Raw genomic sequence first — 27,500 nt, forward strand, 5'->3', positions numbered from 1 at the left:
AAGGAGAGACATATGGCCTACAAGGGGACAATAATTAGACTTACAGCAAGGATCCTTCCCAATAGCAACAGAAGAGGCCAGAAGAGAAAGGAAGATGTCTTCAAGGTGCTGAGGGAAAATCACTGTCAACCTAAAATTCAATACCCAGATAAACTGCCATTTACGATTGAAGATGAAATAAAGGTATTTTTTAAGGTTAAAAAAAGAAAGAGTCGCCAGGGCGCCTGGGTGGCTCAGTGGGTTAAAGCCTCTGCCTATGGCTCAGGTCTTGATCCCAGAGTCCTGGGATTGAGCCCCGCATTGGGCTCTCTGCTCAGCAGGGAGCCTGCTTCCTCCTCTCTCTCTGCCTATTGTGATCTCTGTCTGTCAAATAAATAAACAAAATCTTTAAAAATTTTAAAAAATATATAAAAAGAAAGAAAGAAAGAAAAAAGAAGGAAGCTAATTCCAGAAGGAAGACATGGTATACAAGAAGCAGCAGTGAAAAAAGGGGTGGGTCTTGCTGGGGTGGGTGGGGCGATGGAGAAGAGTTGGGTATGGGTCTGTGGGAGAGGAAAGGAAGCCCAGGAGTTTCTGTGATGGACGGCATGATGAATGCCACGGTGAACGGCAGAGAAACTGAAGTAAAGATTACAGATTTATGGAGGAGAGATGTGAATGAAAAGCGAATTAAAATTTTGGTGAGGAGAAAGACACCTGACTGGCTCAGTTGATTAAGCATGGAACTCTTGGTTTTGACTCAGGTCCTGATCTCAGGGCTGGGAGATAGAGCCCCAGGTGGAGTCCGCTTAAGACTCTCTCCCTCTACCCCTCCTCCCACTCATGTGTGAACACACAGGCTCCCTCCCTCTCTCTCTCTCTCAAATAAATAAATAATATAAATCTTAAAAAAAAATTTGGTGAGGGGACATAGAAGCCATCCCAGGGGTTTTGAAGGAAATGAGTCACTTTTTGGGCCTCAGTTTCCTCTTCTGCAGCACAGAGTTGGAGCTAATGGTCTCTGATGATCCTTCTCCTCAGACATTCTACAGTGTTGGATAGAGTGGGGGAGACATGAGGCCAGAGCTCTTGAGAATGGTAGGGCTAAGTGTACAGAGACTTCTGAAACTGAGGGCAGTCTCAGTCCAGTTCTGAAAACAATGTGGCAACTGATATTGGACATGGAACATTCCTCCAAGAAGGAGGGGAAAGAATGGGCCCAAGCATGGCATAGACATAAATGGAAGCAGTAGATGACAGGCAAAGTCCTAAAAAGCCACATCCTGCTTTCCATGCTGCCTTCCAAGGGCTCTGAGTTTGACAGAAATCCAAACATGTCTTGTCTTGTCTTGGGCACTTTCCCCTTTAATTTTCAAACTGATGTATATTTTAAGGGAAATTCAATCCATGTGGCTCTGAATTATGTACAACAAATTCCTCTAAGAGACACCATACTGGGAGTTTTTTTGTGAATTTAGAACAATTTGTCACAAGATGCTCTTTTTTAACAGATTCTGTTTCTATCTCTCTCTCTTTACCCAAAGTACAAGATTTTGGTCAGATCCTAGGAACCTGCTGATAAGGTCTCTGTGCTTTTCTTCCTCCTCTTCCTTGGCGGTCAAAGGCGTCATATCCAGGCCAGGGAGCGTCAGGCTAAGCTCTGTCAACAAAATCGTTGTGCTCAATGCCAGCAGAACAGGTCCTCATTTCAGCTCTCAGGCACAATGGCTGCATTTGAAGCAGGGCTGGGAAACAGGACTCCAGTTTCCAAACCATGTTTCCTTAGGTGGCAAGAAGAACCCCACCCAACCTCGTTATACAGTGGCAAACCTCACAGCAGCCTGTTGGTGGTTCAGACTCTTCTGCTAAGCAGAGCCCGGTCCCACAGGCTCCAGGAGAGGAAGGGATTCAGCCAGGATGGGCAGCAGGGTATTTTCCTTCAAACGTTCTCAAGTTCTGCTGGCTAAGAGCACATGGTCCCAGCTGACTCGGTGGCTTGAACAGTTCTGTGGTATACCTCACTTCCAGGAATCTCAGCCAGCCTCGGGTGGAGAGCCTTGTCACGTATTTACCCACAGACTAGTTCCAAGATGCAGAATCATGCCACTGGAAAGAATTTCCAGTCTGTGACTTCGGGCCCCACGGTTTCTACATTTCCTTGACAACTGCTCATGATATAGGGATTTAAAACACATCTTCTCTCATATTTCCACATTCTTACTCATTTCACTTAGCTAACTTTGAGCAGGGACTTCAAAGACCGATCAAAGGAAAGAGTCAAATCGTGCCACTTACAAAGCATCATCAGAGCTGAAAACTACCTGAGGGCTGCTTTTTTTCTACATTATTCCAAACCCCCGCCCTTAAGCTTGGAATTACTCAAAGGAACTGCTTATGTGGCAAAATTTTAGGGGTGACCTTCCCTCTATAATATCCTCGGTGACACCTGCCATTCCATTCCTAAATGTTATTAGCCATCTCGTCTGTGTTAGATTTGCTGGAGGAAGAAAAGGGAGGAATTCGGAACACACTTGTAAAAGGCATATACTCTTGGAAATCGAAGCACGCCAAGTCCAAAACCCTTGATGTAAATGAGTTCATTAGAGCAGGAAGCCCAGCAAAACGATGTGGTTTAGCAGAAAGAACGCTGCGCTTGGAGTCCAAAAACAGATTGAATTCTCTCTCTACTGTCTTTCTCTGCCTTAATTCCCTCATCTGTAAATTGGTGATAACCATCCCTATCTCATTGTAAGGCAGTGATTAAGATTTAATAGGTGTGTGTGTGTCCATGAACATATTCTGTAATGACTCTAGGAACGTCAGCACACTTTGAGACTTTGAGGGCGGCGGCCACGAGAAAGGACAAAGGAAAGAAATGGGGCCCCAGGATTACCACAGTGCTGGGTCCTAATGAACCTCCCAACAGCGAGCCTCTGACTCCGCCCGGCAGCACACTGCCCACCAGCCTTCGCCAGGATGATGCTTAAGAATTGAAAAAGGTCTGGGGCACCTGGGTGGCTCAGTGGGTTAAAGCCTCTGTGTTCAGCTCGGGTCATGATCCCAGGGTCCTGGAATCGAGCCCCACATGGTGCTCTCTGCTCAGCAGGGAGCCTGCTTCCCTTCCTCTCTGCCTACTTGTGATTTCTCTCTCTCTCTCTGTCAAATAAATAAAATCTTAAAAAAAAAAAAGAATTGAAAAAGGTCTGAGCGCTTGCAGTTTGTTAGGGTCTTCCCCACTCCCCCGCTCCCCCCACATCCGGGACCTGACGCCCCCCCCCCACATCCGGGACCTGTCTGACGCAGCCTGTCCGACGCAGCCCGTTGCTCTGCGGCGCCCCCACCGGCGGGTGCTGCTAGGTTCCGCCATCTTGGCTCTTCAGCGGGAGACATGGAGGGTCGGTAGGACAGTTGGAAGCTCCGTGGTGACATTTTAATGAAGACTGTTATACCTCAGGTGTAACTTTTACTGACTCATAGGGAAGCCTGCTTACCTCTGCTTCGGGCACCCTTACTCTGGCTTCATAAAATATTGTTTATAAGGCCAAGCTCAAATAAAGTTAAAACCGTACAGCAGGGTGGTAGGGATGGGTTACACGACTCCAGCCTGTACACAAGCGGATTCACTGTCGCCCCTGGATCTGCAGGCTGGTGGATTACCCCCAAGAGTTATTTTTCTATTCATTTGGGCAGATTTCCCCCCCAAAGCAGGCTCTGGTGCTGGTAGGCCGTGGCCATAGGGAGAAACGTGGAGCTGACATGTGAGCCCCAAGCAGCAGCGGGGAAGCGGGGAGGCGGAGTTGTTTCACCTCCGGGCTTGGAAAAGCAGCCTGACTTTTGGGAGGGAGCCTAATTGATTCTACCGGTGGCGGCACTGTGCTGGAGACCCCTGGAAAGAATGATGTTTGGGCCAGGGCACCAGCGCCGAAGGCACACACACTTCCTTTAATTAACAGGAGCTCGATGCCAACAAACACACCGGCATATGGGAAGTGAGGGCGGCGAACAGGCAAGCCTCCCGACTTCCTCAGGGAGTGCCCTGCCAGCCAGGATTATTCTCTGTACTTGTTTCCTCACAAAAAACCCCCCTGTGCTTGGTGGAGAGGCCCGCCCCAGGGGCTGGCAGACCCCCAGCCTGTTCGCACCGCCTGAGCGTGTCTCCAGGCCTCTCTGGCAGGGCTGTTTTTCCTGAGTGGCTCCTTTGAAGCCTTCAGGAAAGCCAGGGGATCTTTCTACTTCCTGACCTTAAATGGTCATCATTGTCTTCTTTTTTTTAAATGCTTATTTTTATTTAGTTTTTTAAAAGATTGACAGAGAGAGAAGAGAGTACAACGAGGGTGGGGGGGAAGGGTGGTGGTGGCAGGCAGAGGGAGAGGGAGAAGCAGACTCCCCACTGAGCAGGGATCCACAGGAGTCTGGGATCATGACCTGAGCCCAAAGGCAGACTCTTAACCGACTGAGCCACCTGGGTGTCCCTTAAATGGTCATCTTCTGTCTCCCTTTTTTGTGGGTTTGGTATTTCAGTTCTGTGGTTATTTCTACTGATAAACTTCATCTTCTTGTCTCTGCAGATTTCCCCCAATCACAGCTACCCTCCCCTGCAGGGTCTGAAATGGTCTCTAGAGCCAGCGAAGCTCACCCATATGTGAGGAGTGGGACTGCCCTGTCTGTGGCTTTTTCCGCGCACTAGGTCAGTGCTTCTCATTTCTAGAGCAGTCTTTCCTCAGATATTATGCTCTGTGAGTCTCTTTCAATGATTAGCAATTGCAGTCATGGTTTGAGAGACAGAGATTCATTCAGGAAGTGGAATACACCAAGTTATGTGCCAGTTACTGTGCTGAGGCTTGAGGACTGCAGGTACCTGAGATCAGACTCATCTCCAGGTAAGGAGCCAGAGGTAAGCGCTCTAGTCCCATGTCCATTGAGCTATGATTGTGGAAAGACCATCCTGACTGTGCACAGACCATCTGAAACAAAGCAGACTTGTTATAAATGCAGATTCCAAGGTCTCATCCCAGGACCTTCTAAACCAGAATCTCTGGGAGGGGGGCCCAGGAAGATGTATTTTTTTTTTAAGATTTGTTTATTTGTTTTAAAGATAGAGAGAAAGGGAGGGAGGGAAAGGTGGGGAGGGACAGAGGGAGAGGTAGAGAGAGTCTTAAGCCGACTCCATGCTGAGCGTGGAGGCTCAATCTCACCACACTGTGATCATGACCTGAGTGGAAAAAGTTGGATGCTCAACCAACTGTGCCACCCAGATACCCCAGGAAGATAAATTTTTAAGGAGTTTCTTAGATAATTCTTATTCACGCTAAATTTTGAGAGCCATCCAAAGCCAACTTTAGAGCCACTCTTCTAAAAGTACTTAGAATGTGATAGCATTTGAGGTTTCTAAAAGGTAATAGTCTATATTTAAATTTTGATTTTCTTTGAAAGGAATTATCAAAGGATACCTTATTTTACATATATAGTGTGTATACACACACACACACACACACACACACACACACACACACACATATCCATCCTAGTTTTGTGAGGAAGTAGCTTATAAAACTTGGGTGACCCTTTTAAAAAATTAAAAACAATTTAAAAAAATGTTTTAGTATAGTCACCATGCTGCACATTACATCTCCAGGACTTACTTACCTGATAACTGGGAGTCTGTACCTTTTGACAATCTTCACCCATTTTTCCTGCTCTCCTCCCCATTTGGTGACCCTCGCTGTATATGTGAGTTCAGTTTTGTTTTTTCAGTTTCTACATATAGGTGAGATCATATAGTATTTGTCTTTTTCTGTCTGGTTTATTTCACTTAGCATAATGCCTTCAAGGCCCATCCATGTTGTTGCAAACAGCAAGATGTGCTTTGTTTTATGGCTGAACAATATTCCATTGTATATATATCCTACATCTTCTTTATCGATTCATCTGTTGATGGACCACTTAGGTTTTTTCCACGTCTTGTCTCTTGTAAATAAGGCTGCAATGAACATGAGGGTACATGACATTTCTTTTTGAGATGGTCATTTTGTTTTCTTTGGATAAATACCCAGGAGTGGAATTGCTGGATCATATGGTAGTTCTATTTTTAATTTTTTGAGGAAATGCCATCCTGTTTTCTGTCCGTTGGCTGCACCAATTTACATGCCCACTAACAGTCACATGGATTCCCTTTTCTTCACATCCTCACCAACATTTGTTATTTCTCATCTTTTTGTCATGTTGGGATGACATTTGTGGTTTGGTTTTGTTTTTGGCATTTGTGGGCTTTTAAAAAGATTTTCTTTATTTGTCAGAGAGAGCACAAGCAGGGGGAGTGGCAGGCAGAGGGAGAAGCAGGCTCCCTGCTCAGCAGGGAGCAGGGAGCTCAGTAGGGAGCCTGATGCAGGACTCAATCGCAGGATCCTGAGATCATGACCCAAGCCAAAGACGGACACTTAAGTAACTGAGCCACCCAGGCACCCTAACATTTGTATTTTGAAGGACGAATAGGACATCTAAAGTAAGGGATGGGGAAAGAGATACCAAACAGAAGGAATAAAGTAACAAAAGACCCATGAGGTAAAAAGGTGTGAGTGAGAAAGACCCGAGCACATGTGGGCAGGAGGACAGATTTGGAGGTCAGGCTGGGAAGGCTCTTACATGTCATTGTAACACACGTATGTTGACCTTCTGACCATCCAGCTTCCATTCGCCACTCCTAATAACACCCACAGGTTGGGCACTTGTCATAAACTAGGCCCTGCTAGGAATACCAAAATTCTTTCTCCCAGAACTTTGAAGATAGAATGGAGAAAACCAGGAGAAAAAAAAAAGTTTAGAGAGCATTCGTTCCAGCATTGTGCCTGGACAAGATCTCTTCAATTCAATCCCATTTCCCTGAGTTAGCTACATTTGGTCTTATTGTTTGCAACCCAGAATCATTTTCTGACATAAATATGAGAGTAATAAAGTAGGAGGTGGAGTCAATACTTCTTCTATCCCAGGAACTTACTTACGTACATTAGTTTATTTTCTTCTCCTTCCTATGATTTTGCAGACATAAAATTTATCTTGGGTGGGGCTGTCTTCACGTAATTTTTCTGCTCTTGGTCTTGGGGTTTCTAGAAGCAGAGGAGAGGTTCTATTCACCCGAGGCTTTGCAAATGGATTTTTCTTGACTCACTCAACAAAAGATGTGGAAAACTTCCTTGCCGAGGAAGAAATATCTAAAAAATGACCTGTAGGGATGGATCTGGGATATTTCTATCAAGTCATGACAGCACAAAGTGTATTTACTAATGTTGTAGAAGAGAAGGATGGAGAGGTCTGACCAATATTCAGGAGGATAGGCTTCCTTTTCACAAGGATTTCAGTAAACATCAGGGTGGGGGGATACCAAAGAGACCAAAAAAAGTTCACAAGGATCAAGAAGAAAATACCATATGAAGAGAAAGCAAGTCAGTCAAGGACAAGTTGAAAGAATGAGTGTGTGCTTGAACATGGAGGGAAAGATAGAGTCGGGGTCTATAAGAAATTGTTCAGTAACTGGTGACACACACATACACATACACTGACAGGAAGATGGTTATAGTTAAGGAAGAGGGCAGTTTGGGGCACCTGCATGGCTCAGTCAGTTAGGCATCTGCCTTCAGCTCAGGTCATGATCCCAAGGTCCTGGGATCAGTCTCTGCTCCCAGCGGGGTGTCTGCTTCTCCCTCTGCTCCTCCACCTGCTTGTGTTCTCTCTCACTCATTCTTTTTTTTTTTTTTTTTTAAAGATTTTATTTATTTATTTGTCAGAGAGAGAGCGAGCGGGAGCGAGCACAGGCAGACAGAGTGGAAGGCAGAGTCAGAGGGAGAAGCAGGCTCCCTGCGGAGCAAGGAGCCCGATGTGGGACTTGATCCCAGGACGCTGGGATCATGACCTGAGCTGAAGGCAGCTGCTTAACCAACTGAGCCACCCAGGCGTCCCTCTCTCACTCATTCTTAAATAAATAAATAAAATATATTTTTTTAAAAAGGGCAATTTAATACATAATTTCTCTCCCTCCAATCCTACTACCGCACATAAGAGTTAATTACATGTTTATAAAGAATACACACTCTCATTCAGAAATCATTTGTGGCATGCCTACGTGTGCCAGACTCTGTAGCAGGCAAGCCTTATTATCTCATTCCAAAAAGAGGTAATTGAGCCTTAGAAACCTTGATAAGTGGTGGAAATAGCATTCAAGCCAAGCTCTTTATTATACTATGTGTAGAAAGCCTATTTTGGGCTATTTCAGTTTTTCAGTAATGGAACTAGAACTCTGCCCCCTTCAATGCTCTGGAGTTTAGGTTACATCCTGTAGGAGACAGACATTGAATGTTTTTGAGCAGAGGTATTACACCAGTAGGTCTTTGGGTAGATAACTCTTGGTAACTTATCTTGGAGAGAGAACTCTGATCACCAGATATAAGGTGACTATGATAATCCAGACAAGAAATGAGAAAGGCCCAAACCAAGGCAAGTGCACTGGAAAGGGAGGAAAGGAGAAGAGGCGGACAAATAGGAAGAGGTCCTCTGCAAGACCAGATGGCTGGACAAACAATTCAGTCCCATGGCTTTAGAAAACTGAGTGGGTACTCCTGCCACTGGCCGAGGCAGAAAATGCTAGAAGACAGTAACTGCCATAAAGCAAAGTGTCTATGACACTAAACCACTGCTCTTCTCCCTCCCCTCCCCCGCCCCGCTGCTGTGGTCTACTGGACTTTCCCAACTTGGTTTTGCTATCCTCCCAACAGTTTGACAAGCCCTGACATAGTCCAGGCACCCTGAGGACATCACATCTCTCAGCTTTGACCAAGAGAAAACAGTGGGTTCATTAAGTGCTTTGCCTACAACAGGATTTCACCATAATGTCTGTGGGCGGCTTTATGATTCCTGATCCAGACTATTCTCTGAACTGCAGAAGCCACTGAAATGCCTCTGGATGGGCTTCTCATGCTTTCATGTCCACTACCATGGAGACTGGGAGTGGAGCAGAGCATGCGGTTCCTTTGCAGATTTTTTTCCAGCTGTGGCTTTCACAAACCTCATGGAAGACTGCAAGTCTTGTCTGATCAGCAGGCTGAAGACTTGAGCTCGTACAGTACTTATTCAGTGGTACCGTTTGGTGTACCCATAGCCAGAGGACTCTTTGGCTGCTCCTGGAAAGCCAGAGCAATGGCAGAGACTGATTGAATTATTGGGAGGAGTTTTTACAGCCTTCAATTAGAAAGAGCCGGTACAAATTTGGTACCAGGAAGAAGAGCATTGCAGCGAGATGTCCTGGTTCTGCTGAGCCTTAACTAAGCACCCCCTGAGCTGAAGACAAGTACAGAGTTGGGTTGGCCCAGAAGGTAACGGTGCTCAGTGGTAGCAGCTTAAAACAACAAATACATGTTTTTTTTCCACATAGATCCTATGGGTCAGGAATGCTGGAACAGCTTAGTTGGGTGGTTCTGGCTCAACATCTCTCATGAGGTTGCAGTCAAACCATTGACAGGGGCTACAGTCATCCAAAGACTGGAATGAGGCTGGAAGATCCACTTCCAAGCTCATTCATATCGATCTTTGTAGAAGTGTCAGTTCCATGTCAGAGTACTCCTCTTATTAAAAATGTTTTTATTTGCTAATTTGGATTGGTAGTACATTTCCATAAAGAACAAAAGGGGTACAAGTAAAAAAAAAAAGAAAAATTCTCTTTCCTACTCTATCCCCCAGATACCCTATTTGTCTCTGCCAAGGTACTGTGTGTTATCAATGTCTTACATATCCTCCTGGATATGTATACATGACACATACACAAGCAAATACATATTAGTGTAAGTGTTCTTTCTCTCTTCTGTTGTTACTCAGTTTGCTGTACCTTAATTTTTGTCACATAACAAAATACCTTGGCAATCTTTCAAATATGTACATAAAGAGTATCTTCACTTTTTATGGCTGTATCATATTCCATTACAAAGATTATGCTATAATTTACTTAAATAGTCACTATTGATAGTTGTCTGGATTGTTTTCTATCTTTTGATATTAAAGCAGTGCTATAGTGTATAACTGTATGAACTTGTTATTACTTACATGCAGGAATAAATCCATAGGATAAAAAAAAGTGTCAGTTCCTTGCCATGTGGACTTCTCCACAGGGCTGCTCATGACATGGAAGCTGGCTTTGCCCAGTGCATGTGACAGAGACAGAGACAGAGAGATTACAAGTGCAAAAGGAAGCCATGGTGTCTTTTAAACTCTAACCTCAGAGGTGGCATATCATTATGTCTGCCATATTCTTTTGGTCACACAGACCAACCCTGGTACGATGGACAGAACCACCCAAGAGTGAATGTCAGAAGCCAAAGGTCATTAAGGTGTCACTAGGGTGGCCTCGGAGAATGGCTACCACTCTGAAAGTTCTGGTGAGCACTCCATCCCTTAGTGCACCTGCTTCACAGCCAGAAGGAAAGACAGCTCCACCCCTGAGACTTCCTCTCCATTTGGTTTTTGCCATCTTACTACAGTGTAGGAAAGCATGTGAATGTTGTTGCCTGCATTTTGACCTCCAGCATTTCATCCCATTCCCAGTCATGAACCCTTAACACAGCAGTCCTCTGGCCTTCTAGACTCAGACTTGCATTTAGATTCAATGCTCTGCAGCTCAGCACAGTTCATCATTGTCCCGATTGTTTCATGTGTCCTTAGATGGTTTCCCTAACTCCACTGTAGGCTCCTTTTGAGACGAGAACGTAGGTCTTCCTTTTATTTGTAAACAGCCATAGCAGCAACAGGACACATGGGACCTGTTTAATCAAGAGTAATTCGCTGAACTGATTGATTCAGATGCCCTTCTCAAAGCCTCCTTTTTATAGTCTGGGAAGTTGAGGAGTCAGCAAGGAAAACACTCGGTCAGATGAATCATCAGTCAAGTCCAGAGCAGACTCCATAGGCAGCTGCTCATCCCAGCTGGAGGAGGAAGCCTGGCTCTTAGTCTGAGGCTCGGAGGCTGCCGACCGCCTCAAGCTGGGGCTAATGATCATGCCTCTCGCACTGATCTCTGGAATAACTCATGAGGCTGTTGGAGGCCTCATTTCTGCACAGCCTGTGCTGGTTGTGTGCAGTTTGCCAGGCAGGCACTAACAATTTCAGAGAAAATGGTCACTAACAAGCAGAACTTCCTTTTAAATCTCTCCATGATTTGTGACATGGCTTTGAACTGGCAGGCCGAGTGGAAGGGCCACTTGCTTCACATGATGTCATCAGCACACACCAATCAGTGCTATGGATCTGATTCTAGTCTGTTCCTTAGCACCAGATCATACGATCATACAGCAGTTGGTGGTGTGGAAAGGAAGATGAATTCTGCCCTATTGCTAGTGAGATCTATGCAGTGGTGCCAACTGAATGCACTCTGCGGTTGACATCGCTAAGTGGCAAGACCAATATCTCAGATTGCAATCACAGCGAGGAGAGCTCCCCCCCACTTGCTCTTCACTTGCCCTGGGTTTACCTGGGGTTAATGGGTCCTTACTAAATATTTCATTATTCAAAATGGCCTTTGGAAACCAGTGCCTTTTGTTCTTTCAGTGAATTCACCTTAGTTCCTGAGTTGTCTGCACCTCAGCTTCTCCTCTCAGTGGTTTTGCATTTGTGGTAACTCTGGGAGAAAGCCTGTGAAAAATGCTTTGTTATATTACATTGCCCCCTGGCTCCAATGAATTGCTCCGTAAATCACGATATTGTTAAAGTGTCCTAGCAAAACTAAACCACATTCAAGAGCTCAGAGAGCACAAGGATATTAATCAGAGGCAAACACTGCAGAAGGGACATTTAAAAAATAAGAAAAAGAAAGGGAAAAAACAGTTTTTAATGTGTGGAGTCTGGAGAAGAGCGTGCATTGGGACTGGGGCCAAAGCAGAGTATTTTTACTCCTTCATAAATACTCTGATAGGGGAATGCATTATCTCCGAACACTTTAAGCCCATTTAGTTTTATAGCAAAACAATATTGAACACCTGCTGCATCTTAATGATGTAGTTCAAGCAGTACGGGTGAGAATGGGAGGGGTGGGGGTGGGGCGCCATCCATCAGGAAGAACATTTAATCAGCTTCAGCTGGGACCCGCAGCATTCGTGGAGAGGATGACAGACACAAGCATCTCACAAATATCTTGATTGCACCTGTCCTTGACTATAGCTCAACAAAGGCAGTAAACCTAGCTCCTTGAGTCCTAGGCTGTAGGTGCACACCTCAGGGAGGGGAAGCAGTGTGTTTCTCGGATTACTGCCCAGGACAACTAGTCAGCAGACCAGCAGCCTTTATTGAGAGCCTATAAACCACTCAGCACTAGGTACGATGGAAAAACAGAAGCAAAAAAGGAGGGGGAAAATTCTACCATTCTGGAACTTAAGACGACAGAATATTGCTCAAAATAAATGGCACTTGCTTATCTTCTTGCTGCTTGGATTTCTTGTGACAGCATTTGGTTTTTCTTTGTCTTTTTTCCAGTTTTATTGGGATCTAATTGACATATCTCCCCATGTAAGTTGAAGGTGTACAACGTGATGATTTTAAACCTAATACACTGTGAAATGTTTACCGCAATAAGGGTAGTTAACAAGTTAACACAGCTTTCACATCCCATCATTGCCATTTTGGTGGTGGTATTATGGTGAGAACATTGAAAGCTCTACTGTCAGAGCAACTTCCAATATACAGTCCAGTACTATGAACTATAGTCACCACGCAGTACTTTAGATCCCCAGAACTTATTCATCTTATAAATGAAAATCTGTGCCCTTTAACCAACATCTCCTCACTTCCCTTAACCTTCAGCCTCTGACAACCACATTCTACTCTCTGCTTCTCTGAGTTTAGATTTTTTTGAACTCTGCATGTAAGTGAGATTATATGTATATCTTTCTCTGTCTGATTTATTTTACTGGGCATCATGCCCTCAAGGTCCATCCATGATGTTACAAATAGCAGGCTCTCCTTTTTTTTTAATGACTGAATAATATTCCATTATCACATAGTCATGTTATCACATGTTCTTTAACCATTCATCATGGATTCTTGGGTTGTTTCCAACATAGGTTGGCTATTGTGCATTAAAGCTGCAGTGAATATGGGAGTACAGAAATTTCTTCAAGATAACGATTTCATTTCCTTTGGACTTAGACCCAGAGGTGGGATTACTGGATCATAGGGCATTTCTATTTTTAATTTTTCACAGTGGCTGCACCAATTTACACTCCCACCACCAGTGCACAAGTTTCCCTTTCCCCATATCCTTATCATCACTTCTCTCTTGTCGTCTTGATGATGGCCATTCTAACAGGTGTGAGATGATATTTCTTTGTGGTTTTGATTTGCATTTCAGGGTTGGGTTCTAATGGTATCTGATTTAAAGTAGGTAGCTTGTGTCCTGAAGCAATTTATCATCTAATGGTACGTGACAAGCACCAACAAATTACTATCCCCAAACATGTATTAAAGACAAACTTTTTAAATCTCAGACCTCCCAAACAGAAAATAATAAATGAGGAAAGGGGCAATTTTCCACTGATGAATTGCAAAGAAAACATTGCAGCAAAGGTCAACTTTTCAAATCCCTTCTTAACTCTTCACCCTCTTCCTCATTTCCCAAGCACACAAAGAAAATAAAGGTCATTTGAAATACCACTGACCTTTAAATATTTTGGCATATAATGATAAGCAGACAGACTCTGGGGTCAGCAGGCCTGGCCTGAGTGTGAATCATGGCTCTCTGTTCCTCTGGTCAATTACATTAACTATCGAGGCCTCAGTTTCTTCACCTGCAAAATGAAAATAATAGCATTAACTTTATATAATTGTTGTGAGAATGAACTAAGGCCATCCACATGGGGGCTCAGGATATTACCAGGTAGTAAGTGCTCAATAATTTTATTAGTATAAGCATTATCATGTATGCATACATCATTACCATATTATTTTTGTATACATACAGTCACACACACGCCACTCTTTATGTGCATATGTATGTGTATGGAGTTTCTAGCACTTATTCTTTAGACCTTCCATTTTTCAATGTGTTTAGGTACAGTCATAAAATGAATAGACAATCAAATTATTTATAAGTTTCAGTACCTTTCCAATCTCTCTGCTTACTGGTATCTTTTGACTCTATAATTTTTCACAATGTACACAGGATAAACAAGATTCACCAGCTACAATACACTCTTTTTTTAAAAAAAGGACATACTTCCCGTACTATTTTGATAATTTTTTTTAAACTTACAATGCATTATGAACATTTTAACCCATGTTAGCCTCCAAAAACACCATTTTTAATGGCTGCCACATATGTCATTTCATGAGTATACCCTAAAATATTTAACCAATCTCCTACAGGTTGTTTCAAAATTAGGTTGTTTCCAATATTTGATACTATATTCATTTTTAAAAAGATTTTATTTATTTGAGAGAGAGAGAGAACACAAGCAAGGGGCGCAACAGGTAGAGAGAGAAGCAGATATCCATTGAGCAAGGGGCCTCATAAGGGACTTGATCCCAGGACCCTAGGATGATGACCTGAGCCAAAGGCAGGTGCTTAGTCAACTGAGCCAAAGGCAGATGCTTAATCAGCTGTGCCACCCAGGTGTCTCCAATATTTGATATTATAAATATCCAGTGAGAAGCCACCCTGTAGAATTTTCTTACACACATTTTTGGTTGTTGCCTTAGGATGACTTCCCAGAACTAGAACCACTAAATCAAAACAAATGCAATTAAAACATTCTACAAAGAATATAAACACATTACAGAAAATAGGGCAAGGGGAAAAAATACAATTTTACCACATTAATACAATTACTAATATAATTTGGGTGATTAAGATATTCTGATGTTTTCCTTTTTACTTAGAAGAATAGAAGCTTCAAGTGAAAGATGGACAGATGTTTATTATTTCTGCTCTCTTCTGAAACCCACTGAAGTGACAATAAAGAACTAAAAGAAAAGCATGAACCCACAATGAAAAAGAGAATGGAAGAGGAGATGACAACAGCCAAAAGATGGCATAAAAATTTTGAGAACTGAAAAGCAAACCAGATGAGTAATAACTGACTTAGTAGATCATAGGAAATGAAAATCCATGCCATGACTTAAAGCTGTGACTGGCTTTAAAAGAAGCAGCTAGAGGGGTGCCTGGATGGCTCAGTGGGTTAAAGCCTCTGCCTTCAGCTCAGGTCATGATCCCAGGGTCCTGAGATCAGCCCTGCATAAGGCTCTCTGCTCAGTAGGGAGCCTGCTTCCCTTCCTCGCTCTCTGCCTGTCTCTCTGCTTACTTATGATCTCTGTCAAATAAATAAATAAAATCTTTTAAAAAAAGAAAAATAAAAAGAAGCAGCTCGACCATCCAGATCCTGCCTTGACCCTGAAAGGAGAAAGATTTACCCTCTAGAGAGACTGAGCCAGATAGGTCTGGATCAGACACATCAGACACTGTGGGAGGGGGGCAGGGAGGCAGCGGCTATGGTAAGGCATTTCAGTGAAAGTTGACATACCAACTGAATGCCCCCTTTCCCATTTCCATTCCCAGAGTGCTGAAAGCCAGGCTTACACACTCTATCCCTCTTCCCAACCTCAGACAGGGGACTGGAGAATTCTTCTACAAGCAATTTATAGATCCAAAAGAAAAGACTAAGAAAGGACCCCAAAGAGGTCAGTTCTCTGAATAAACTAAGGTGAAGTTCAATGACTGACAGGGCCCCCCCATGCCCCTGCCCCATGCAGAAAAGGATCACGAGACATTTGGCAAAAGCCACTAACATGAAACATGCCAAAACAAAAGTATTCAAAATGAGGAACTCAGAAAAAACAGGGCAGGAAGCAGAAGAAAATTTCTGGAAAAGAGATAATATTACATACATGTAATAAGAAAGAGGCTATAAAAAAATTAGAAAGCAGAAAAATACTCTAAGTCATTAAATATGGTTTTCTTTTGAAAGATAAAGTTGAAGATCTCTCCCAGAGAGTGGAACAACAACAAAAAGTTAAGATGTAAAGGATAGGAAATTTTGAGACAGAGGTAAGAGAGAAGCTAAGAAAACAGATGGGAGGAAATTGCTCAAGAATTAATACTGGATCTGACCTAAAGGAAATTGACACATAGTACAGTGAATAAGAAAAGGCATACCCAGTATACATCATTCTGAAATTTAATAGCATCACAGATAAAAATAACATTTCTAGAAAGAAACCTAAAAACAAAAACAAATTACTTAAAAAGACAGACTCAGAAGAACAATGAAAAACAATGGAGAAATTCTGAGGGAATGATTTTAAATCATAATTCTATACCCAGCCAAACTATACATAAAGCATAATTTAAAAATAAAGTTTCAGACATTTGAAGTCTCAAGAAATGTTATCTTCTTTGTTCAGGAAGCTACTGATGGACATGCTTTGCTAAAACTAGGAGAGTGAAGAAATGGCCATGAAAAAGCTGATTGCAGGGGCACCTGGGTGGCTCAGTGGGTTAAGCTGCTGCCTTTGGCTCAAGTCATGATCTGAGGGTCCTGGGATCCAGCCCCACATCAGGCTTTCTGCTCAGCAGGGAGCCTGCTTCCTCCTCTCTCTCTGCTGCCTCTCTGCCTGCTTATGATCTCTGTCTGTCAAATAAATAAATAAAATCTTAAAAAAAAAAAAAAAAAGCTGATTGCCGGGGTGCCTGGGTGGGTCAGTTGGTTAAGCATCTGACTCTTGATTTTGGCTCAGGTCATGATCTCAGGGTGATATCAAGCTCTGACTTTGTGCTGGGTGTGGAGCCTCCTTAGTATTATCTCTCTCTCCCTCTTCCTCTGCCCCTCCCCTATCTCTCTTCCTCTCTCTTCAAACAAGCAAGCAAAACTGACTGCTGTAACCTGGAGATCAGTAAATAATTTAGTGGCTAATGAAGACATAAGCTTATCTTTTCCCCTCACATAAGAGTCTAAAGTAAACATTCCAGGTCTGCAGAGCAACTCTGCTCCATTTAGTCCTTCAGAGAACCAGATTCCTTCTGTCTTGTTTCTCTGCCACCCTTCAGAGCATTGGTTCTTGAAATGTGATCTCCTGACTAGCATCACTTGAGAACTCGTTAGATATGCCAATTCTCAGTCCTAACACCAAGTCTAATGGATCAGAAATTCTAGGGGTAGAATTTAACAGGTCTTCCAGGTAATTCTGGTAAAGTTTGAAAACTACTTTAGGGCATTTTCCTTTTCTGTAACATCAAAGTTTGATGGCAGCTACTTCCATGTTCCAGGTCACCAGAGGGGGAAAGGTGTGGAGGTTTTATGAGTAAGCCAGAGTGGCATATGTTGCTTCCACTTCCATTCACTTGGCAAAACCTGGTCATGTGGTAACCCTTAGCTTCAAAGGTGAGTTGGGAAACGTAGTCTTCAGCTGGGCAACCACATATTAGCTACAATTTTATTACTATGGAAGAAGGAAAGAATGAATTTAAGAAGATAACCAGCAGTTTCTACCATTTATATAATCCAGGTAATATGAACTCCAACACTGAAGAGCAACAAAGAGATCCAGGGTGTTGTTGAATGGACAACCCAGAATGTTCCACTCACAGACTAGAACTGTGAGTCAGGCCACAGAGCAACCAGTCCAGATGGGAACAGGAACACAGCAGAAGTTCCAGGAGCATTCCCAAGGAAAATAACAAAACCAAGAGAATACCTGTATTTGAATCTCACAGGAGATTTTCCAGATAAATTAATAATAGGTTCATAGAAAACTATATAGAATACCAAAAAAGAAGAAAGAAATAGAAAGAAAGAAAGAAAGAAAGAAAGAAAGAAAGAAAGAAAGAAAGAAAGAAAGAAAAAGAAAAGTATTAATTACAGGGAAAATAGAAGGCTGGGTGAAGAAGGAAACAAAATTAGAGGATTCTATGTGGCTTAGCTGGGAATAACGTTTACATAGTCATAATGTAAATATTTAATATTGATTTAACTAAAATGGTGATGTAACTATATTGGAAGAATGAGCAGAAAGTTTATGCAGACCAGTTTAATGATGATAAACATACAGCTGTGTTATATTATACTGTATATCAGAAATTATTCTAAGCTCATTATATATTCACCTTTTAATCTTTAATCACTCTCTGAAGTGGATTCTATTAGCATCCATCTTACATATGAGGAACTGAGGCACATAGCAGTTAGGTAACTTGCTTAACTTTCCACAATTAGTAAGAACTGGACTTGGGATTTAAACTCAGGTAATTTCTGTCCAGAGTCTATGTTCTCAGTTACTATTATGTTACATAGTCTTACTTCCTGTGGTAGGAAGTCAAAAGACAATACATAAAATCAATCAGAGAAATACAGGATAAGCATGTTATTAATAAATAAGGACATAAGTACCAAGACAAAACAGATAAGCATTTAAAGTGAGTGCTTCCGGTCAGGGAATAACTGGGAGTGGTCAAAGCATCACTGTTTTTCTTGTTATTGTTGTTATAAACCCAGTGGTAATGTTTGAATTTTTAAATCTTTTAAACATCACTGTCAGGCGCCTGGTGGCTCAGTGGGTTAAGCCGCTGCCTTCGGCTCAGGTTATGATCTCAGGGTCCTGGGATCGAGTCCCGCATCGGGCTCTCTGCTCAGCGGGGCAGGGAGCCTGCTTCCTTCTCTCTCTCTCTGCCTGCCTATCCATCTACTTGTGATTTCTCTCTGTCAAATAAATAAATAAAATCTTTTAAAAAAAATAAACATCACTGTCTTTTTTTATGATTTCATTTATTTATTTGAAAGAGAGAGAGTAAGAAAGAAAGCATGAGCAGGGGGAAGGACAGAGGGAGAAGCAAACTCTGCTGAGCAGGAAGCCCCATGTGGGGCTCAACCCAGGACCCCGGGATCATGACCTGAGCTGAAGGCAGAAGCTCAACTGACTGAGCCACTCAGGTGCCCCTTAAACATCACTTTGATGGGGTTGCCTGGGTGGTCCAGTTGGTTGTGTCCAGCTCTTGGTTTCAGTTCAGGTCGTGATCTCATGGGTTGTGGGATCAAGCCTGGCTTTGGACTCCTCACTCAGGGGTAGGGCCTGCTTGAAGATTCTCTCCATCTGCCCCTCCCCCCGTCTCTCTAAAATAAATACATAAATTTTTAAAATAAAATAAAGTAAACATAACTTTGACCAAAATAAATTTTTTTAAAAAGAGAGATGACAGAAAGAATGTGCCTGCCTAAGTAAACTTAGAGAATGGAGGGAGACCCAGAAGAGAAGGTCAAGAGAACCCGAGTGGGTAACTATGCAAGGGAAACAACTGGGAAAGTTACAGAAAAAGAGAGAGAGGAATTTCCACAAGAAATGGAAAGAAAAGTATGGTATTCTTGAAGAAGCGATAAGCCAAAAGTGAGGGAAACTAGAGAGGAGGGGGAAGAGCTTGAATGAGACTGGGCAGAGAAATCACTCCTGAACATTTGTCCTTGGAAGTTTTGGCCGTTGAATCCAGGGAAGCTACTGAGATAGTCCTCCAGGGTCTTTATGCAGAGCTGTTTTGACCTGGGCGAACTTGAGACTCCTCCGTCAGATAAAACAAACAGCTCTGGCCTTAAAACTGAAGGTAGAAGGAAGATGACCTGCAAAGCCAATACTGAGATGACTGGCCTTCCACCTGATTATGTGTCCACCTAAGCCAAACTAAAAACCAGTACTAAAACTTCACTTGTTTGTCTATTTTGTGGCCTTGGGGTAAGTCACTTAATTTCTCTGAGCCCCAGGTTTTCTGCCATGAAAAATTAATACACAACAAACCCTGCATATGTATAATACATCATACCTTTCCAAGCTACTTTTCATTTTCCATTTCCCCAAGCTAATTTTCTTAGGAGATAAAGTGGAGGTTCAGGGAAATGAAGCAAGTAGCATATAATTACACAACTAGTTAATAGTGGGACACATAGTCCTTTTTTTTTGTAACCACTATCTCAATTAAGAGCCATAGAAACTCTATGGGGGAAAAAAAAGCAATTTATAGAGAAGAAAACCATGATATATCTCACATCACCTGGCTGGTTGGCATCGGAACCAGGACTGAAACCCAAAAGCATGGGTAGAGAGCAGGAGCTCTACTCAGTGCTAATTCCTCCCCTGACTTCGTGGGGACACAGGTACCCTTCTTCCCAGGAAGTCCAGATTCCATGTCTCCTGTTTTCAAAGACATCCATTTGCCTAATTTTTTTTTTCATTTAGAAAATGTGATCAAAGAAATAATAACAGCTGAGATTTACTAAGGCACTATAACCGTGGTGATCCCGGTTCACCAATGCAGGACGAGAGGGAGACAGGGGCTAGGAGGGGAGAAAGCTGAGTCTGGCTTTGGCAGGAGGGCCCGTGGTTGCCCAGATCTCAGGTCACAGCTTCCCTCCCAGAGCAGCCCTGGGCTCCACTGACATCCTTGCTGATGGAGGGAAGATGTTAGGGTTCGAAGCCCATGGCCAAGAAAAAATTACTGAGAAGGTTTTGGTGCAAAAAGGTGGTTTTATGAAAGCACAGGGACAGGACCAGTGGGTCTCAGAAAGCGCTGCACTGGGGTCATGAGGGGTGGCCCATTATAAACTTTCAAGTTGGGAGGGGTTTAGGGATAGGTTAAATCTAGAAGGAATTTTGGAAGCAAGGATTCCAGGACTTTGAAAGGCTAGCTGTTGTTAAGAAAAGGTCATTTATCGGGGCGCCAGGGTGGCTCAGTGGGTTAAGCCGCTGCCTTCGGCTCAGGTCATGGTCTCAGGGTCCTGGGACCGAGTTCCGCATCGGGCTCTCTGCTCAGCAGGGAGCCTGCTTCCCTCTCTCTGCCTGCCTCTCCATCTACTTGTGATTTCTCTCTGTCAAATAAATAAATAAAATCTTAAAAAAAAGGTCATTTATTACCATATAATAAAGCCGTCTTTATGAGACCCTTCAGATGTATATCAGTGGCTTGCATGCTTAGGGAATGATTACAAACATGTATCTTGGGGGTGGGGAGGCACGTAGAGATAAAGGAAGTTTCCAAAGGAATTACTATACGTTAAAGTAAACTTACAGGAACGTGGGAGAGTGGACTAAGATTATATATTGTCCTTAGCAAAGTATTAACATGGAGGCAGCTGAGTCCCTGGAGGACTGTCACTTTGCCTTTTTCAAGGACTTGTCAATGGGATATAAGTAGTAAGGTGATTTAGTAATTTTTCTTCTGCTTTTGTTTCCCACATCACCTGCCTGCCATGCTCAGGGTGTGGGCCCTGGGCCCTTCCAGCCGGCAGAGACACCCAGGCTCCCAGCTTCCTTCTAGGGCTCTGGGGGGCAGGGGGGACGAGAGAGCCAGGCCTGGCCTTGGCCTTAGGCCCAGTTGGGCTCACTTTCACCTCCCTCCAGGTCGGCATTCTGGCCTCCCACCTGGGGCCACTACAACGGCAAGAGGAAGGAACCCAGCTCCAGCCCGCCCAGGAGGCCCTAGGGGAGGCTAGGGAGACCGAAGAGGCCAGGAGGAGGCCAGGAGGAGGCCCGGGAGGCCTGGTCGGGGCCACCAAGCAAGCTCCCCTGGGCAGGGCAGCTCCTTGCAGAGGCGCGCTCTGTGGAGGTCCGCCCTCCTGGAGGCTGCCCTCCCAGAGACCCTCTGCGAGGGAAAGAAAAACTAGAACCCCATGGCCAACGCCTTCCCGTGGAGGCCGAGCCTCCTCGTCCAAGGCCAGAAAAGCAAATATTTACCCTGGCTGCTGAGAGGCCGCGGATGCCGGGGGGCTGGGGCCCGCACCCCCTTCCCAGCCTCGCCACGTCGCTCGCGCAAAGTCTGTGCGTCCCCGCCCCCACCGCCTTTTAACGGGGAACGCTGACAAGCCGAATACAGCGGGAATAACAGCCATTTGTTCTGGTTATCGCTGCCGGTATTGAAGCCAGATGTGTGTGTTGCTGACATTGACATGGTACATCTGGCTGGGTTTTTGGTTTCCATCGTGGAGTTTACCACATCCACCCTAGTCTGCTAGAAGAGAGGAGGCGAACATCTGGAAGTCATTGCAGCTGTCACGCTTCAAGGGGATCCTGTACCACAGAGAGGAGAATTCAATACGTAACTGAGCAAAATTATCCAGCTCGTCTTGTCAGTCCAGATTTCGAACACATGCAGGAAAATGGCAACCGTGTTAGGGTGCCCTCCCTCTCTCCCTGTGATGCCGCAGACGCTAAGAGCCCTGGGGTCCTTCACCCCCCGCCCCAGGCGCCAGGGTTGTCGCTATGGTAAGACTCCGGGCTGCGTTCATCGCTGCGTGCCTCAATCTTTTGTTCGTCCTCGGTAGGCTGGGCTAAGATGGCTCTTTTTCTTTTCTTTTGATCTCAGTTTGCTGGAACTTTTAAATGAAATATTGCTTAGTCCTTCCATTTCTGCTTACAACCCCTTTTCTCATGGCATTCAATGCTCTAGCCCTACCCTACCTATTCAACTTCATCTCCATTCCTTTCCCAAGTCAAATATTACTTCCTGTTAGAGCTGAAATAAGTTGTGCTTATTCTGACCCCAACCTTGCCTTTTGCCTGGAATCTTCTTTTTTTCCGTTCTCTTCGTACTAACCCCAAACTTCTTAACCCTTCAAGGTCTATTTCATTAGTTTTCATCAATGAAACCCTTCGTGACCACTCAAGGCTCCAATGATCTTTCCTTCTGTGTGTTTTCATTAAGGATAAGCCTAGGGAGAGGAAATACTGGTTTGCATTTTTCTTAGATCTCCTTCAACAGCTAGCACTGGATGCTGAAGAACAGTAAGCCCTCCATAAACACCTGTCAAATAAAAGCATGAATCAGAGTTTTCTTATCACCTGTTTAATTTCCTTGCCTACAATTATCCTTTCATGACAAGAGTCAATGTCTGTATATAATGTGTCTTGAACTTTCTGGAAAGATGGCTGCAAAAATCTAGTAAATGAGAGATAATAATACCTGAAGAAATCAATCAAGTGGAGACTCCATTAAAGTGGAATTCTGCCTGCTAGTGTGCATTGATAACTGATTTTTTAAAGTCAAGTGCATTGGAAAGAAAGAACAAAGAGTACAAGTCGGGAGATGTGGATCTTATCCCCAAGTTTGCCCCTGACTTGCTTAGTGAACTTGGGTTGTCATTTACCTCTTCTTTATGCCTCCAGTTTCTCTCTGTAAAAACGGTGGGTTGTGGCCAATATCCTCTTCCTGGTAATGGGCAGAGCTGGGCCACTTTCCTGAGAAGAGATAGAGTCCTAACAAAGCAACGTTTTCAACCGCTGTTGGAGGTGTTCCGGAGTTAGAAAGCAATGAACTCCACCATTCAGCGTTTCACCTGCCCAGCGCCACACCCACATGGGTGCATGAATGACATGGAGGAAGAGCAGAGTAAGGAAGGGAGGCAAGCTTGAGTAGGAGCAAGATTTAGCCCTTGTGAGTGTCCAACATTTTCTAATTCAAGCCATTGCAGCAAGTATTGGGAAAGACTAGGCATCCCAGCCATAAAGAGAGTCTCGTGGGTTTTGTCCTTCTTTGTGCCTTGCTAAGGACCCAAAATTCACTGGTGGGGCCTTGCTATCTGGCATGGATAATAATTTAGGAGAATAAGTAGGAGCTAGAAATAAAGGGAATGGATGGGAGGAGGGGACTACGAAAGAAGAAAGAAACCATGCCTCCCTGGTAGGGCCACCCAGCCAAGGAGTATGTTTAACTTCCATGTTAAGAAAGGCCGTGTTCCAGGATAAAAAGGGGATGGAATCAGCAGACCCAGGGTTTCAGTGGACCTCGGCCGCTCTGCTCTGTGGGTTGGCAGGTGCATTTTCCTCTCTGACACTCATCTGTAGAATGAAGCACTTGGGTTAATTGATCTCTAAGGTCCGTTAGCTCTTACATTATATAATTCATTTAGAAACCACTAGCCCAAAGCTGCATATCACTTCTAACTAACTTGTAAATCCCAGTGCTACTCTATCCTGAACTCATGGGGCTCTGCAACACCCTCACAGAAGGGAACTCTAGGCATTAAATTCCTGAAATCCTTTTGCCCCATTCCTTCAAAAGGAAGAAGAAATTTTCTCCCCTTCTTCCAGAGAGAAATCTGTTGTAATTGGAAGATTGCAGATTAATGGTCAGAAAAATCTTCCTCAAATGGAAAGGATACTTAATTAAGTTTCATTAAATCATAACTCCTGGCTTTTGCGTTTGGCCTCTTGCTACTGAGTCCAGAATTGAATAATTCTTCCATCCCTGGGGCTGTCGAATTAAAAGTGCATAAGCTCTAGGGGATAATCTTCTCACCTCCACTTTATCTTCAGCTACCCCCCTTCCTGTCTGAACACTGAGGAAAAAAAAAATCATCACCAGGCATGTCCAACTCCTTCAGGAGAGAGGATGGCCACTCCTAATTTGTCTTAGTTTATGGGCAACTTGACAATTTGACTAACTACTAAAGATCCAGGACTATATCATCCTCTCATAAAAAGCTAATAAAAAAAGGCTATTAATGCAGCCCATTAGCTAGCTGAAAATGAAAGGTTATGCAATCATTGTCTTAGCTGAGAGGAACTAAGCTTTCCAGAAAGAGATCACTCTCCACCCAGAGAGGCATCGAGAGCAAAGTTCATGTCCCTCTGCTCCCATTTGCTGGCCTTGGATATTTGAGCATCTTGCCCCTTTCTTCCCTCCCTGAACTATTCCTCCCTGAACTATTCTTCTGTCTCAAGTGGACCTCTTGCTTTCTGTATAAAATACCTCTCACCAGATTCACTCCCTCTCCACCGACCTCTCACATTGCTCTGCTGTGCTCTCCTGAGGGTGAAGCTCCAGAAACCTCCATTCTCATGGGAAACAAAGCGCTCCGCACTGCAGCCTAACCACTCGGGTGCCCTTACATTCATCAAGCAATTTGAGGGGCTCCAGGAAGAGCTTCCCTTCTCCAAATAAAACAACAACAACAACAACAAAACATGCTCTCCTTGATTCTGCTGTTAGATTCGTTGGGAGCCTTGAAAGAACCTCGACTGGACTTGTGGGTCCCCGATCTTCTTCTGTGTAAAGGGCTCTCTCTCTTCTCTAAAATCCTAGCAATCACATGGCTTCTCTGGTACTTTTCATCCAGTGACTTCTCTGTGACCTTGGCAGATCACCTTTCCCCTCTGGGCTGCAGCTTCCCTCTTTGTCGGAGGACTAAGAGAAGTATAACCCTAACTTGCAGCGGGAAAATCTGACTAGGCCCAAGGAGGAGCTCTGACTGGAAGGACTGGTAGAAGAGCAAAGTCTGAGCGGTCTTTCATTTGATTCCAGCTCTGACCACATAGGATCCAACCACCCTGAGATACATCATCTTTGTGCAACTTCTCTTTCTACACGTGTGTATTGAAGGGATGATGCCGGGAGCGTGTTGTTTTCCGGCCCCACCCACTGGCAGAGCACTGTCCAGAGCATGAAAATTAATATGTAATGGATTTAATCTTGCACTCACCTTACTTTTGATATGACTCAAGGTTCCTCTAAAGAAGGATACAGTTTAACATCAATTTAAATGGACTTTATCTGAAGGAATCAGAAGGAATTGATGGTTTCCAGAACAGAATGTTCTGCTGATGATATTTTAACAAATTTGGCCCTTGTTTCTTTGGCAGCCAAGGCGTAAGGGGTCATAGGAATGGATTGTTCAAGTGGGTTCAATAAATGTTTTTTTCATTGACTCAACCACCCCTTATTAGGAAGGCAAAATACGGATAGAGATGTCCTAGAAGAAAGGAGAACAAGGTAGGTGGCTAGCAAGGTTTTCCACAAAGGGAGAACCCTAAAAACAAGCTTCAACCTTGTTGCCAAGAGGGGGCCCTTCCAAGAAATTCCCACGCAGGCCACCAGTACGACTCCAGGACATGAGGCCTGCCGGTAACTCTGCAGGCTACTGGAGGCATGCCCAGCTGCTTCCTGGTAGTGCTTTCATTCCAGGAGGCAAGCTCCATGTTGATCTGTAGGCCAGCCATTTCTTTGAGGAGAAGGTAGTATTTTCCCTTTTACCCAAACACACACTTCTGGAAGAGAAAAAACAAAAACAAAAACAAAACCCCAACTCTCTACCTGTAGACTCTTAGGCCTGAGTGCTCGCCAGCTGCGGAGCTGGCCCAGAGAACCCCTCATTACATAAAGCTTCTGCACCTGACTCAGGGATGAATCTGTCAGTCGTTGCCCCTCAGAATCCCAAAGCGTGTCCTTGGGATTCATTGTCAAGTCCAAGTTCAGCCCCAGTTGCACTGGCATGAGAGGTTTCTCGGTTTGATCTCTGAAATTTTCTGGGTTTCCCAACAGATGGGGAAGTTCTCTTGATCCTTACGCCTCCTCAGCTCCTACGTGCCCGCCCACCTCCTCCTTCTCTGCTGTTCCAGCCCTTTCTCAGATTCAGGCCTTTTTCTACTATAGGATGCTCAGAATTATTTCTGCTTGCTCCAGCGGTGGGGGGCTAAGCAGGTAAATCCCCCCAACTCAGCAGCCTGGCATCCTGACTCCACTCCACCAAGTCCTATCTTATTTGGAAACCTAATAGCCCTGCTCTTTTTTTTATAATGAGATTTTTTTTTTTTAAGATTTAATTTATTTATTTGTCAGAGAGAGAGAGAGCAAGAGCGAGCACAGGCAGACAGAGTCAGAGGGAGAAGCAGGCTCCCTGCCGAGCTAGGAGCCCGATGCGGGACTCGATCCCACAACGTTGGGATCATGACCTGAACTGAAGGCAGCTGCTTAACCAACTGAGCCATCCAGGCATCCCTATAATGAGATTTTTTAAAATTTATTTTTATTTGACAGAGATCACAAGTAGGCAGAGAGGCAGGCAGAGAGAGAGGGAGGAGGAAGCAGGCTCCCCGCTGAGCAGAGAGCCCGATTCGGGGCTTGATCCCAGGACCCTGGGATTATGACCTGAGCGGAAGGCAGAGGCCTTAATCCACTGAGCCACCCGGGCGCCTCCTAATAGTCCTGCTCTTGAGACGAACAAATTTCTGAGCTCACTGGGTCCTACCTCTTGCTCCTGAACAGGTGACTATCTGAATCTTACCAAGACGGGTATTCCCCCGGGGACTCCTGACAGTCAGTGCTGCGCTCTAATCCCTCTTGCGGGTGAGGAGTTCTTCCTTACAACTGGAGTGTTGCCTGCCCTCCTTGAGGCCCCGGTTGCCATCTCATTCACTGTGTCCGGGAAAAATGACAGATGAGAGCTTTCTTTCTGTCCTTTGCCTTCTCTTCAGCAGAGAAAGTTTCCCCAGAAATAAAACTCTGACGGTTCTACTCCTTCCTTCCCACCTGCCTCCTCTAAGCACCCTCTAAATCAGACCCGTGGCTCCGGGGGGAGTAATATCCTTTCTCTCGCAGCTGGTCTGAGTTTGGCCGTCTGGGGGACTGGGCTTAGAACAGCTTGGAGTTAGCACGGAGGCGAATGAAGCTTTAAATCTCCAGCACTTAACAGCTTCTCTGCAGCCTCAGAGGTAACCGCCTGTGCCTGCTTCCTCTCGTCTCCCATATA

The 27,500-nt window shown here is 44.3% G+C and overlaps 2 long non-coding RNA genes across 4 annotated transcripts in view; one reads left to right on the forward strand and one right to left on the reverse strand.

Moving 5' to 3' along the window:
- LOC309855192 overlaps nucleotides 1-27,500 on the reverse strand; it is a 49,428-nt gene that overhangs the window by 10,929 nt on the left and 10,999 nt on the right. The window contains exons 1-3 of one of the 3 annotated variants that reach the window (XR_014306655.1): nucleotides 21,712-21,778; nucleotides 13,665-13,793; nucleotides 7,032-7,082 (exon numbers count right to left, since the gene is read on the reverse strand). This is a non-coding gene — a long non-coding RNA (uncharacterized lncRNA). Of the gene's footprint in view, nucleotides 1-7,031; nucleotides 7,083-13,664; nucleotides 13,794-21,711; nucleotides 21,779-27,500 lie in introns of those variants that run through there. The other 2 variants (XR_014306654.1, XR_014306653.1) reach the window with 2 other exon arrangements.
- Nucleotides 3,304-9,977, forward strand: LOC309855191. Its single transcript, XR_014306652.1, has 3 exons — nucleotides 3,304-3,374; nucleotides 4,548-4,859; nucleotides 8,745-9,977. It is a non-coding gene; the product is annotated as an uncharacterized lncRNA (long non-coding RNA).

Source organism: Mustela nivalis, assembly GCF_964662115.1.
Source record: "Mustela nivalis genome assembly, chromosome: 20".
In the NCBI taxonomy this organism is placed as follows: Eukaryota; Metazoa; Chordata; class Mammalia; order Carnivora; family Mustelidae; genus Mustela; species Mustela nivalis.